Source organism: Ranitomeya imitator, chromosome 1 (genome assembly GCF_032444005.1).
Source record: "Ranitomeya imitator isolate aRanImi1 chromosome 1, aRanImi1.pri, whole genome shotgun sequence".
NCBI lineage: Eukaryota > Metazoa > Chordata > Amphibia > Anura > Dendrobatidae > Ranitomeya > Ranitomeya imitator.
The window spans coordinates 103526920-103536264 of NC_091282.1; positions in this window are offsets into that span (position 1 = coordinate 103526920).

Here is a 9345-nt window from a genome sequence, read left to right on the forward strand (position 1 = left end):
AGGTATCTTTGCGGTCAGCACAAAAAACTACAAAAGACCACGCAGAGTGTGCAAAAAGACCCCCGCACCGACTCACGGTGCGGAGGGGCCACTCTGCATCCCAGAGCTTCCAGCTAGCAAGGCAAAATCATGATAGCAAGCTGGACAAGAAAACAAAGAACAAATAATAAACTAGCAGGGTGTTGTGAATTCTGTGGCAGAGCTCCCTCCAGTAGTCACAAGTGGTACTTCGGCTGATTCTCTCTATGAGCTTCCGTTGGTGGAGGAAAGTGGTACTGCGGCTTCTGAGTTTCCTTCCTCAGCTGATGTGGTGAAGTCGTTAGGTGCTGCTCTATTTAACTCCCCCTAGTGCTTTGATCCTGGCCTCCAGTCAATGTTCTAGTCGGGCGGGCGGCCTCGACCAATCAGAGAGCCGGGATTTCCAGGACAGACAGACAGACAGACAGACGGAAAAACCCTTAGACAATTATATATATAGATACCTGTATGTCATCTCCTCCTGTATATAGTATATACCTGTATGTCATCTCCTTCTATATATAGTATATACCTGTATGTCATCTCCTCCTGTATATAGTATATACCTGTGTGTCATCTCCCCTGTATATAGTATATATCTGTGTGTCATCTCCTTCTGTATATAGTATATACCTGTATGTCATCTTCTATATATAGCATATACCTGTAAGTCATCTACTCCTCTATATAGTATATACCTGTAGGTCATCTGCTCCTGTATATAGTATATACCTGTGTGTCATCTCCTCCAGTATATAGTATGTACCTGTATGTCATCTCCTCTATATAGTATATACCTGTGTGTCATCTCTCCTGTATATAGTATATATCTGTGTGTCATCTCCCCTGTATATAGTATATGCCTGTGTGTCATCTCCTCCTGTATTCGACCTCGTTCACACGTTATTTGCTCAGTATTTTTACCTCAGTATTTGTAAGCTAAATTGGCAGCCTGATAAATCCCCAGCCAACAGGAAGCCCTCCCCCTGGCAGTATATATTAGCTCACACATACACATAATAGACAGGTCATGTTACTGACAGCTGCCATATTTCCTATGTGGTACATTTGATGCTCTTGTAGTTTGTCTGCTTATTAATCTAATTTTTATTTTTGAAGGATAATACCAGACTTGTGTGTGTTTTAGGGCGAGTTTCGTTTGTCAAGTTGTGTGTGTTGAGTTGTGTGTGGCGACATGCATGTAGCGACTTTTGTGAGATGAGTTTTGTGTGGCAACATGCGTGTAGCAACTTTTTGTGTGTCGAGTTGCATGTGACAGGTTAGTGTAGCAAGTTGTGTGCAGCAAGTTTTGCACATGGCGAGTTTTGCGCATGGCGAGTTTTATGTGTGGTGCCTTTTGAGTATGTGCAAGTTGTGTGTGAGGCAACTTTTGCATGTGCTGCAACTTTTGTGCATGTGGCAATTTTTCCGCGTGTGCAAGTTTTGCGTGTGGCGAGTTTTCCATGAGGTGAGTTTTGCACTTGTGGCGAGTTTTGCGTGAGCCTAGTTTTTGCATGTGGCGAGTTTTGCATGTGGCGAGTTTTGCGCGTGGCGAGTTTTGAGCGGCGACTTTTGTGTTTCGACTTTTATGTGGCGAGGTTGGTGTATGTGTGGTGAAATGTGTGCTGAGGGTGGTATATGTGTTCAAGCATGTGGTAGTGTGTGGCGCATTTTGTGTGTGTTCATATCCCCGTGTGTGGTGAGTATCCCATGTCGGGGCCCCACCTTAGCAACTGTACGGTATATACTCTTTGGCGCCATCGCTCTCATTCTTTAAGTCCCCCTTGTTCACATCTGGCAGCTGTCAATTTGCCTCCAACACTTTTCCTTTCACTTTTCCCCATTATGTAGATAGGGGAAAAGTTCTTTGGTGAATTGGAAAGCGCGGGGTTAAAATTTCACCTCACAACATAGCCTATGAAGCTCTCGGGGTCCAGACGTGTGACTGTGCAAAATTTTGTGGCTGTAGCTGCGACGCCTCCAACACTTTTCCTTTCACTTTTTTCCCCATTATGTAGATAGGGGCAAAATTGTTTGGTGAATTGGAACGCCCGGGGTTAAAATTTCGCCTCACAACATAGCCTATGATGCTCTCGGGGTCCAGAGGTGTGACTGTGCAAAATTTTGTGGCTGTAGCTGCGACGGTGCAGATGCCAATCCCGGACATACATACATAAACACACACACATTCAGCATTATATATTAGACTAGCTGAAGAGCCCGGCGTTGCCTGGGCATAGTAAATATCTGTGGTTAGTTATAGCACGTCACTTCTCTTATTTTCCCATCACGCCTCTCATTTTCCCAATCACATCTTTAATTTTCCCCCTCACATCTCTCATTTTCTCCCTCACACCTCTCATTTTCTCCCTCACTCCTCTCATTCCCGCCTAACACTTGTCATTTCGACCTCACATCTATCATTTTCCGATCACTACACTATTTTCCCTCACTCCTCTCATTTTGCACTCACACCTTTTCATTTTCACCTCACACCTCTCATTTTCACCTCAGTATATACATGTATGTCATCTCCCTTATATATAGTATACACCTGTATGTCATCTCCTGTATATAGTATATAACCTGTATGTCATCTCACCTGTATATAGTATATACCTGCTGTGTGTCATCTCCCCTGTACATAGTATATACCTGTATGTCGTCTCCTCCTATATATAGTATATACCTGTATATCATCTCCTCCTATATATAGTATGTACCTGTATGTCATCTCCTCCTATATATAGTATATACCTGTATGTCATCTCCTTCTATATATAGTATATACCTGTATGTCATCTCCTCCTGTATATAGTATATACCTGTGTGTCATCTCCCCTGTATATATCTGTGTGTCATCTCCTCCTGTATATAGTATATACCTGTATGTCATCTTCTATATATAGCATATACCTGTATGTCATCTCCTCCTGTATATAGTATATACCTGTAGGTAATCTGCTCCTGTATATAGTATATACCTGTGTGTCATCTCCTCCTGTATATAGTATATACCTGTATGTCATCTCCTCCTGTATATAGTATGTACCTGTATGTCATCTCCTCCTATATATAGTATATACCTGTGTGTCATCTCTCCTGTATATAGTATATATCTGTGTGTCATCTCCCCTGTATATAGTATATACCTGTGTGATCTCCTGTATTAGACCTCGTTCACACGTTATTTGCTCAGTATTTTTACCTCAGTATTTGTAAGATAAATTGGCAGCCTGATACATCCCCAGCCAACAGGAAGCCCTCCCCCTGGCAGTATATATTAGCTCACACATACACATAATAGACAGGTCATGTGACTGACAGCTGCCGTATTTCCTATATGGTACATTTGTTGCTCTTGTAGTTTGTCTGCTTATTAATCAGATTTTTATTTTTCAAGGCTAATACCAGACTTGTGTGTGTTTTAGGGCGAGTTTCGTTTGTCAAGTTGTGTGTGTTGAGTTGTGTGTGGCGACATGCATGTAGCGAATTTTGTGAGATGAGTTTTGTGTGGCAACATGTGTGTAGCAACTTTTTGTGTGTCGCGTTGCATGTGACAGGTTAGTGTAGCAAGTTGAATGCAGCAAGTTTTGCGCATGGCGAGTTTTGCGCGTGGTGAGTTTTATGTCTGGTGCCTTTTGAGTATGTGCAAGTTTTGTGTGAGGCAACTTTTGCATGTGTTGCAAATTTTGTGCATGTGGCAATTTTTCCGCGTGTGCAAGTTTTGCGTGTGGCGAGTTTTCCATGAGGTGAGTTTTGCACTTGTGGGGAGTTTTGCGTGAGCCTAGTTTTTGCATGTGGCGAGTTTTGCGCGTGGTGAGTTTTGAGCGGCGACTTGTGTTTCGACTTTTATGTGGCGAGGTTGGTGTATGTGTGGTGAAATGTGTGCTGAGGGTGGTATATGTGTTCAAGCACGTGGTAGTGTGTGGCGCATTTTGTGTGTGTGTTCATATCCCCGTGTGTGGTGAGTATCTCATGTCGGGGCCCCACCTTAGCAACTGTACGGTATATACTCTTTGGCGCCATCGCTCTCACTCTTTAAGTCCCCCTTGTTCACATCTGGCAGCTGTCAATTTGCCTCCTACACTTTTCCTTTCACTTTTCCCCATTATGTAGATAGGGGAAAAATAGTTTGGTGAATTGGAAAGCGCGGAGTTAAAATTTCACCTCACAACATAGCCTATGACGCTCTCGGGGTCCAGACGTGTGACTGTGCAAAATTTTGTGGCTGTAGCTGCGACGCCTCCAACACTTTTCATTTCACTTTTTCCCCATTATGTAGATAGGGGCAAAATTGTTTGGTGAATTGGAAAGCGCGGGGTTAAAATTTCACCTCACAACGTAGCCTATGACGCTCTCAGGGTCCAGACGTGTGACTGTGCAAAATTTTGTTTCTGTAGCTGCGACGCTTCCAACACTTTTCCTTTCACTTTTTCCCCCATTATGTAGATAGGGGCAAAATTGTTTGGTGAATTGGAACGCGCGGGGTTAAAATTTCGCCTCACAACATAGCCTATGACGCTCTCGGGGTCCAGACGTGTGACTGTGCAAAATTTTGTGGCTGTAGCTGCGACGGTGCAGATGCCAATCCCGGACATACACACACACATACACACATTCAGCTTTATATAGTAGATTTTACTCAGTAGTGTTCAAAATAATAGCATTGTGTTCAAAAGCATGAGTTAATCACCAAATCTTTACACTAGTTTTTATTTCCAGCATTAGGAACATTGCACACTATTTTCTAATTCAAAACATGAAGAGAAATGTATATAATGTTTAACTACTTTCAGAAAATAACAAAAAATGAACATTGGGCCATTCTAAAAATTAGCAGTGTCTTCATTTGTCTTTACAAACTCAGAATATCTACTATTTTTTGTGGATTTAGCATTCCCGTGAATCACTAACCTAATATTTAGTTGTTATCCACAGTTTTTTTTGAACTGCTTGACATCTATGTTGCATAGAGTCAACCAACTTCTGGCACCGGTCACCTGTTATTCCAGCCCAGGATGCTTGGACTACATTTTATTTATTTATTTATTTTACTCATTTATACAGCGCCAATATTTCCACAACACTTTACAGACATTTTTGGCACTGTCCTTGATGGGGCTCACAATCTAAATTCCCTATCAGTTTGTGCTTAGAGTTTGGAAGGAAACTGGAGAACCCGGAGGAAACCCACGCAAACATGGGGAGAACATAAAAACTTGCAGATGTTGTCCTTGGTAGGATTTGAATCCAGGACTCCAGCGCTGCAATGCTGCAGTGCTAACCACTGAGCCACCATGCCGCCCTTACATCCCACATTTTTTTACATTTGTTGGCTTTACATCAGAAACGGCATTTTTAATGTCACCCCACAAGTGTTCTATCGGATTACAGTCCAGGGATTGGGCTGGCCACTCCATAACCTAAGTTTTGTTGAACGGGATTTTGCTCATTTACTGGTGTGTTTAGGAACATTGTCTTGTTGAAACACCCATATCAAAGGCATATCCTCTTCAGCGTCAGGCAACATGACCTCTTCAAGTTTTTTACTATGTGCAAACTGGTCCATGATCCCTGGTATGCGGTAAATAGGTCTGGCACCATAGTAAGAGAAACATGCCTATATCATGATGATTGCACCACCATGCTTCACTGTCTTCAGAGTGTAATGTGGCTGAATGCAGAGCTTGGGGATCGTCTGACAAACTGTCTGCGGCCCTTGGACCCAAAAGAACAATTTTACTTTTATGAGTCCACAAAATCTTTCCCCATTTCTCTTTAGGCCATTTGATGTGTTTTTTGACAAATCCTCTTCAGTACATGTCCTTTTTTAACAGTGGGACTTCGCAGGGACTTCTGGCTAAGAGATTAGCGTCACACAGGTGTCTTCTAACTGTCACAGTCCTCACAGGTAACTTGACACGGTCTCTGATCATCCTGGAGTTGATTTTTGGCTGAGCCTTTGCCATTCTGGCTATACTTCCATCCATTCGATTGGTAGACTTCCGTTTTCTTCCACATCTCTCAGGTTTGGCTTATCATTTTTAAGCTTTTGAGATCATTTTAGCTGGACAGTCTATCATTGTCTGCACTTCATCATAAGTTTTACCCTCTCCAATCAACTTTTTAATCAAAGTACGCTGTTCTTCTGGACAATTTCTTGAATGACCCATTTTTCTCAGGCTTTTAAGGAGAAATGCATATACAACATGTCCTGGCTTCACCCTTAAATAAAGGCCACCTGATTCCCACCTGTTTCTTCACAGAATGAATGACCTCACTAATTGAACTCCACACTGCTATTATTTTAAACACACTTCTTTCAATTAATTATTCTCATACACAGAATCAAAAACTTGGAGATCACGAATGGGGAGTCTGGTGGTTTTCTTAGAATCTGCTGCACCAACTGGTAAATTGATAGACATATGGTAATATACTTTATACCAAAAACAGTGATTAATCTGGTTAGTCATTTTGGACTGCTATTACCATATTTTCTGGCGTATAATACAACTTTTAACCCCCGAAAATCTTCTCAAAAGTCGGGGGTCATCTTATATCCCAGGTGTCTTTTTATAGGACAGGTGCGGAGCAATCTACGGTCGCCGCATATGTTGGGGGGAGCGGTGTCGATGATGAGATGAGGGGGCACCTCACTGGGAAGGTGTAAGTAAAGCAAGCTGCAGGTGTCCAGGACGCCCGGGGTATGGAAAAAACAGAGCGGCTCTGTGCCCAGAGAAGAAACATGCCTCTTTCACCTGTCTGGCCCACCCTTGAATCCTATTACCTCTATCTCTGCCTCTTAGATCTCGCACATGTGCGCCTGCTCCACTTCACTGCAGTCCTCAGGAGCGAGATCTGAGAGGCAAAGAAGGAGGTGATAGAATACAAGGGCGAGCTAGCAGAATATTCAGTTTGCAATACCTTCCACCCCATGTAGTTTGAGTCCATCTTTCCCTGTAGCTTTACAGGTTGAGTTCGCCACAGGCCCCCGTTTCCATCTCGAAGTTGCCCCAGGCTGTTAGATGGAATCTCACGGAAGGGTATTTTTGGCAATCCATTGCCCTGAGTATTAGGCCAATGCTGTTCTTAGAAGCCTCTTGACTTAGGCCTGCTACTTCACACACTGCTCTCCACACACTGACTGGCACTGTCACTTCCTGATCTTGCCACTATTTCTCAGTTCCCAGCCCCCACTAGTACTTCATAAGATCAACTTCCTGTACAGGGGTTAAAGTGTGAAGGCTAGAATAACCACTGGAATCTGGTAAATGGAATGGCTAGGACCAAGCCTTTTCGCAGAAGCCATTTTTAGAGCTGCCAAGCGACTACAACCCCCCACTATATCTTTATTCAGCAGAGTTGTGAGTGCGGCAGCACTAGGAAATACAGGACTAAGCTGGTAACAGCTGGTTGCTGAATAGCAGTCTGGAGCAGTTTAACAAAAAATCTGATACCTGACTTGAGCAGAACCAAGTAGAAAGTGTGATTTGACTCCAGGAAAGCACATGGTCACAGACTGCACTACTACCTAAATACTCTGTTGGTGTACAACTGCATGAGCCAGCCTTAAAAGGCCTTGGATAATGACCATAGTAAGTCATCATAGACTAGCACAGAATGACGCAGCCTAAAGGGGTGGAAGCAAAGTTTGGCACTGGAGTCGGAACAGAAGAGCAATAGTTCAAAGGAAGGAATCAAATGGACATGAATCGATCTACTCAGTTGACTCTGATCCAGCTTCCTTTTTAGTGACACATCGCAGCTACACTGGAGGCCTTCTGGCATCCCCATTACGACATTTTATTCGACTGGGCTGGAACAGTGTTATTTGTGCAATCTGATGCACAGATGACATTGCGCCAGTCCTGGTTAATAAAAAGCCATGCCGGGGGATGCCAGAAGGTAATAGATTTGTAGGCCTCTCGTGTAGCTGCCAGGTGCCACTGCCATGGACACTTGACCAGAGTCCTGCGAATTGGTCTGCTCATCTCTAGAATCAGATAAGCTTCAGATATCTACTGTTTAAACCTTTGTATAGCACAATCAATGCTAATCAACATGTCAGAAGGATTAAAAAAATATATAATAAAAAGTGACATTAAAGAAATCAGTGAAAAACATGAAAGTCGGATCAAAATAGGCAAAGCAAGCCTATGAGTCTGTGAAAATAATCATACCGCACTCAGATACCATTTCAGTGTAGTCTGATTTTCATGAACTGAGAAAGGGACTCTATAGCGACAGGGTCTGTTCCGCAGGATTGGCGCATAGCAAATGTGGTGCCAATATTCAAAAAGGGCTCTAAAAGTGAACCTGGAAATTATAGGCCAGTAAGTCTAACCTCTATTGTTGGTAAAATATTTGAAGGGTTTCTGAGGGATGTTATTCTGGATTATCTCAATGAGAATAACTGTTTAACTCCATATCAGCATGGGTTTATGAGAAATCGCTCCTGTCAAACCAATCTAATCAGTTTTTATGAAGAGGTAAGCTATTGGCTGGACCACGGTGAGTCATTGGACGTGGTATATCTCGATTTTTCCAAAGCGTTTGATACCGTGCCGCACAAGAGGTTGGTACACAAAATGAGAATGCTTGGTCTGGGGGAAAATGTGTGTAAATGGGTTAGTAACTGGCTTAGTGATAGAAAGCAGAGGGTGGTTATAAATGGTATAGTCTCTAACTGGGTCGCTGTGACCAGTGGGGTACCGCAGGGGTCGGTATTGGGACCTGTTCTCTTCAACATATTCATTAATGATCTGGTAGAAGGTTTACACAGTAAAATATCGATATTTGCAGATGATACAAAACTATGTAAAGCAGTTAATACAAGAGAAGATAGTATTCTGCTACAGATGGATCTGGATAAGTTGGAAACTTGGGCTGAAAGGTGGCAGATGAGGTTTAACAATGATAAATGTAAGGTTATACACATGGGAAGAAGGAATCAATGTCACCATTACACACTGAATGGGAAACCACTGGGTAAATCTGACAGGGAGAAGGACTTGGGGATCCTAGTTAATGATAAACTTACCTGGAGCAGCCAGTGCCAGGCAGCAGCTGCCAAGGCAAACAGGATCATGGGGTGCATTAAAAGAGGTCTGGATACACATGATGAGAGCATTATACTGCCTCTGTACAAATCCCTAGTTAGACCGCACATGGAGTACTGTGTCCAGTTTTGGGCACCGGTGCTCAGGAAGGATATAATGGAACTAGAGAGAGTACAAAGGAGGGCAACAAAATTAATAAAGGGGATGGGAGAACTACAATACCCAGATAGATTAGCGAAATTAGGATTATTTAGTCTAGAAA